The 5,545-nt window shown below is 30.9% G+C and overlaps 1 pseudogene; it reads right to left on the reverse strand.

The window, feature by feature from the left end:
- Positions 1 to 4,787: 4,787 nt before the first annotated feature.
- Positions 4,788 to 5,545, reverse strand: part of LOC119575497 — an 8,388-nt pseudogene continuing 7,630 nt past the window's right edge.

A 5,545-nucleotide genomic window follows, 5' to 3' on the forward strand; every position in this document is an offset into this window, starting at 1 on the left:
AAAGAATTTCAGATTAATTTTTAAGAATTTACCCAGAGTTCAAAAAAAATTTCAGTTTTACAGTTGACATATTAAGCAGATCGTGCTGAAAAAACAAGTTTACAGATACAAAAAGCTCAAGCTGTGATAAGAGTCGAGTCAAATGAAATCCCTCAACCCAAAAAAAAAATTTAAAAAAAAATAAATATAGAAAAATTTTATACCCTTTTTTAATTTTTTTTGTAATTTTCAACTGTAGAAATGTGAAAAAAACCTGATTTGCACAAACAAAATTTTTCACCTTCATGACAACTCTGTTTGTAAAGAGTACTTGGCAGAAACCGAGCTTGCAGGTGTTTTAATTTCTTTAGAAACAAGTGAACATTAACTGTAAAATCTATGTTTGTTAATTTAGCACTTGAAATAAAAATATTTCTCTGAAAAGCAGACTTGTGATGTGGGGCACATGATTCTCCTTTGGGTCTTCTTAAAGTGAAATGATTTTGGATGTTTTGAGGATAAAAAATTTTATTCATTTTTTTTTCCCATACTTTGGGGTTTTTTTTTTTTTTCCCCCCTTTTCTTTTCTTGTCTTTTTTACAAGGAGGCAGAGCCTAGTTCAAGAGGGGTTTTAAGATTTTCACCCCCCAAAACCCTTTTATTTTAATCATACTTGCATATGATTTTTCCCTTTAAATCAGCTAAAAAACTATAATATTTTGGAAAACCTCCAGAGCTACAATCAAAATTTTTTGCTACCTTTTTTCTAAAAGGAAAAAACAAAATGCCATATGTAGAGATGGAATGGCCCGCTGTACATTTCCATACCGCTATGGTATTTATTGCCCCAAAAGCCCAAAAATAAAATACATATGATTTTTCAGAATTATGATATTGAAATACGTCTTTGGTGGAATGATTTTTTTACATTTTTGCTGTTATCAGTGTGAGTTCTTACCTGGTAAATAAAAAAAAAATTTAATTTTTAAAGTGGTTTCGACAAAATCTACAAAGGTTTACTAAATATCTTGATTTATTGTAACTTAAAAAAAGAAAAAGTTTTTTTTTTCTCTTTATTCTTATGGTACTTTTTCCTCTGCTGGTGGTGTGGGTTTTTGCAGGGGGAGCTTTAAGGACAGTGATAAGACTACTCAGTTTGAGTTTTACCAATAGCAGTTGTGTAATATCGTTGTGCTTTTAGATTATTGTTTTATGTTAATTTGTTCCATGAAATCATTAAAGTAGATCATTAAAATAATGTCATAAACCTGATTCTCTTATTTACTATTTTCATTAGCTTTATGTTCATGGTTTTCAGAATCTTTATCAAAAAACAATATTTATTTTTTTTTTTTATTAAATTGTTTTTTTTTTTTGATGATGATAATAAGATGATTAAGACCTTTTTTATCATCACCCCTATTACACCATTATATTTTTTTTGTTTTTTTATTTTGTTGTTAGTAATCAAATTTTGATTAGTCATTAAAGATGATCATTTAAAAAAGTTTTATTTGTTTTTTTCATCATTTTTGTCATCTGAAACAGGTTTGTTTATCTTTTTAATGTTATTTATTTTATTATAAGCATTATGATCATGTTACCGATGTGTTTTGGAAAGAGAGTAGTCTGAAGTCAACATTCAGGAACTTTTACCAAACTGGTAAAATTGGGTTTCCCCAATATTAATTCCCCAATTGAGATTCCCTTTCCCCCATGCCCAGATGTATTTTAATTTTAGGAATTTATATTGCAAAAAAAGTATAATTTTCGTTATTTTATTTTTTTTCCCCTATTTACGTAAATTTCCCAGAAAAATCTTTAAAAAAAAGAATTATTTCTCCTCATTTTTTTTTTTTTAGCTTTGGGTTAAATTTTGTTATGCCTCGAATAGTTTAGTCCCGCAATGCAGTCTTTTAAATTTTCCAGATACTTACTTACAGCTTGTACTTATTTTCAACTGTATAAGCAGCTGGATTTAAAGAGTGGTTGGAGCATTTTTTTCTCTTTTTATTATTATACCTATAAGGGAATTAATGTTCTAAAGTATGCACCTGAAATGATTTGTAATCATAGCAAAAGTTTAGAAAAATAACTACTAAAATGAAAAAAGTAACTATACAGAATGTAAAGCATTTTTATGTGTAAGAAGGTGAGTTTTCTTTTTTTTTTTATAGTATTAATAATAATAAAAAAAATATATATGGAACTGCAAAAATAAGATAGGCTTGCATCCCCACAGCATCAATTTTTCATTTTTGCTTGCCCATTTTTTTCTACCATTTGATTATGAAGAGGTTTACATCTTGATACTTTGATACTGCAGCTTTAATAAAAGAAACGTGTAATAAAATGTTTGATTCTCTAATGAATGGCAGCTACATAATACATAACAATCTATTGGAATATTGCTTTATTTTTGTTTGAATCAACACTTTTTCCCTATGAGTAATGTATACAATAAAATTTTGTAAAAATTCTGAAGATAAGCAGTCAATTTAAAAATACCTTTATACTTTATTCTTAAAATATATTAACTTATTACAAATTGTGTACACACTGTCCTTTATTCTTTTCCCAAAATTTCCTTGGGGAAATAGAGCAAAATTTTCCTAAATTAGTAATAACCCCATACATGGAGGTATGGAGTTCTCAAACATGGTTAATTCCCCTCATGAGGTTAAGAAACAACATTTGGTTTTTTAAATTTCAGGAAATTTGAAATTTGTAATCACTTTTAAAGTCCTTAACAGTATTTATTAAAGTGAAGGGAAAAAACTTGCCTTATATAATCAATTTATTAAAGAAAAAGTTTAGCAAACTTTAATAATGTAAGTAATTCAGATCTGGTAGGCTTAAATGGGGTAAAACTAAAAATGAGACCCACTGCGCTAAGATTTTTTTAAGTATGAATTTTACAATTAGTTAAGATTTTACATGGCGGCACAATGCCTTATTCAAACATGCCCCGGGTCTACATATAAATTTCCATCTAAGAAAATTTAGAATGATGGACTGACATTATTTAAAATTATTGCCAGCATTAGTGCCTCTGGAATGATGTAGGTTTCCTACCTGCAAAATTCTTCTTTTTCCATACTGATGGTCTTCTATTGCAGACCATCACATTCACTATTTACATATATGGTTTTCTTATCAAATATGAAAGGACAATTTTTTTTCCCCCTATCAAAATCATCTCAAAGTAAAAGGATCATGAAAAACAAAACTCTGGAAAAGTTGTTATATTACATATTTTGTACAGTTTCTTTATTTTTTTTTTTATTTACATTTGCCCCAAAGTAAAGTCTTAGAAATATCTCCCAAGTAAATTTATATTCATATTAAGCAGTTCTAATAATTATTATTTATATTACATTATATTTCTGGGCCCAAAATTAATTGAATACTGTAAATTATTTACATTTAATCCTCAAGAGTGCATGGCAAGTTCCAAATAAGTCTCCATGTGGCTTACATTACGGCCCGGTCCAGCAATCCCCTCAACCGCTTTGTTCAAACAAAACCGAAAAGTTGGGAGCTGTTCACATACACAAAATCATCAGAAAATGCTATTCAGTATTTTAACTTGACTGAGTAATTGATCTACTACCATTTAACCTGTTCCTGACGGGTGACGTGTCGGGACATCATAGCGAACCACATGGTTAGCCGGTTCAGCTTGTACACGCGGCAGCACGCCAGAGTGCGCGGAGCAGGGCGTTCAGCTTAATGCAGCGGACTCCCGCACCCACTATCTGGCCACTGCCAGATATCACCAGAGTTTAATTGCTCTCAGAGATTTTTGACAACTGGGAATAATGGGTTAAATACATAAATTATAGTTCTTGCAGGTAATACCAAGGAAGTATAAAATAAACATATAAATGATTAAACTAATGTGTAATAAGTAAACCCTTGGCCTGCATCAGGTTTTACAATCCAAACCAGCTGAGGATAAATTTGAACTTCATCTCAACTTTTTATCTCTGACTTTTTTCCTATGTAGATCTAAGGCCTATAAAACCTCAAGTCTAATATGCATGCTAGATGCATTATATATTATGTTTTAAAATTTGTAACACAGACCAGTAGGAGGGCACATTTCTAAATCACTTAAAATATTACAATGTTTTGTGCCTGGCCGAGCCATCTCATTCCAAATATGAGTGGTCCTTAACCTGTTACTGCTGAGGCACATGTATAGCCATCATAACAAACCAATTGATCTGCCAGGTACGGCTATATGCATGGCAATGCACTAGAGTGTCGAGTGGGAAGTTCCGCAACATATAGTAGACTCCCACTCCCAATGGCAAAACGGCTGCCAGAAATCACCGGAGTCTATGACACCAAGAGATTTCTAATACTGCCACTGATGGATTAAGGGTCAAATAATCAAATTTATGCTCTGATAAATTTCAACGGCTGAATTTCATTTGTACATGACCCACATAATAAACAATGTTTAAAAGTGTAATTAATATAAATAGTCCAAGTACACTAAGGTTCACCGTATGCTTACTGGTTGACATTTCTTGTCTAAGAGAAAGTCTTGCTTCAACTTTTTAATCTGGAACTGAACAAGATCTTGTTTTTATTTAAAAGATTGTATCTACTTCCAAAAATATAAATTTTTTTAAATTATAACATAAAATATATATATTTTATATATATATTATATAATATATATATATATATATAATATATATATATATATATATATATATATAATTACATATATAAGCATACACATAAATACATACTGGAAGACCTTAAATCTGATCAAATAAATTTTCCTGTCTAGCGATACTGGATTACTACTATAATTTTTTTTTTTTTCTAGCACACAAGCAGTTTCTTTCTTGACAGGTAATGTCACCCTCAGTAAAATAAAATACTGCTTTATAATAAATTAACCATTTAGTATTCACAACACAACACAGATAATAATCAGCAAGCAGATCATCTAGAAATATACAGGAAAATATACAAGAAAAAAGTCTTTTCAACTACTAGCATAAGCATTACATAACATCTTTATTCATCAACTTTGTGTTGTGAATTCCAGAGCTTTGTATAGTGCCCATCAAGTGCCAAGAGCTGCTGATGCGTCCCGCGCTCCTGAAGCCTGCCCTCAGCCAACACAAGGATTTCGTCTGAATCCATAACTGTTGATAAGCGATGAGCAATGCAGATTGAAGTTCTTCCCTTGGTTGCATGGCGCAGAGCTTCCATTATACTCTAAAAAAAAAAAAAAAAAAAAAAAAAGCTATTGTTAAATTAATTAGTAATTATTTGCCTGCAGAATTAACCCCCAAAGCAATCAAACTAACTCAAAATCACACTAAAAGGGTGTTTGAAATTGAGTGAAATTGTGTTTGAAATTGAGGCAATCCCTAAATGTGTCTTACTTGTTCTGTAATTGAGTCTAGTGAGGAAGTTGCTTCATCAAAAACTAGTATCGGAGCGTTCTTCAGGATGGCTCGTGCAATGGCGACCCTCTGCTTCTCCCCACCTGAAAGTTTCAGGCCACGTTCACCAACCTGTGAATTAAATTGAAGTG

Source organism: Penaeus monodon, chromosome 7, assembly GCF_015228065.2.
Source record: "Penaeus monodon isolate SGIC_2016 chromosome 7, NSTDA_Pmon_1, whole genome shotgun sequence".
Taxonomy (NCBI): Eukaryota; Metazoa; Arthropoda; class Malacostraca; order Decapoda; family Penaeidae; genus Penaeus; species Penaeus monodon.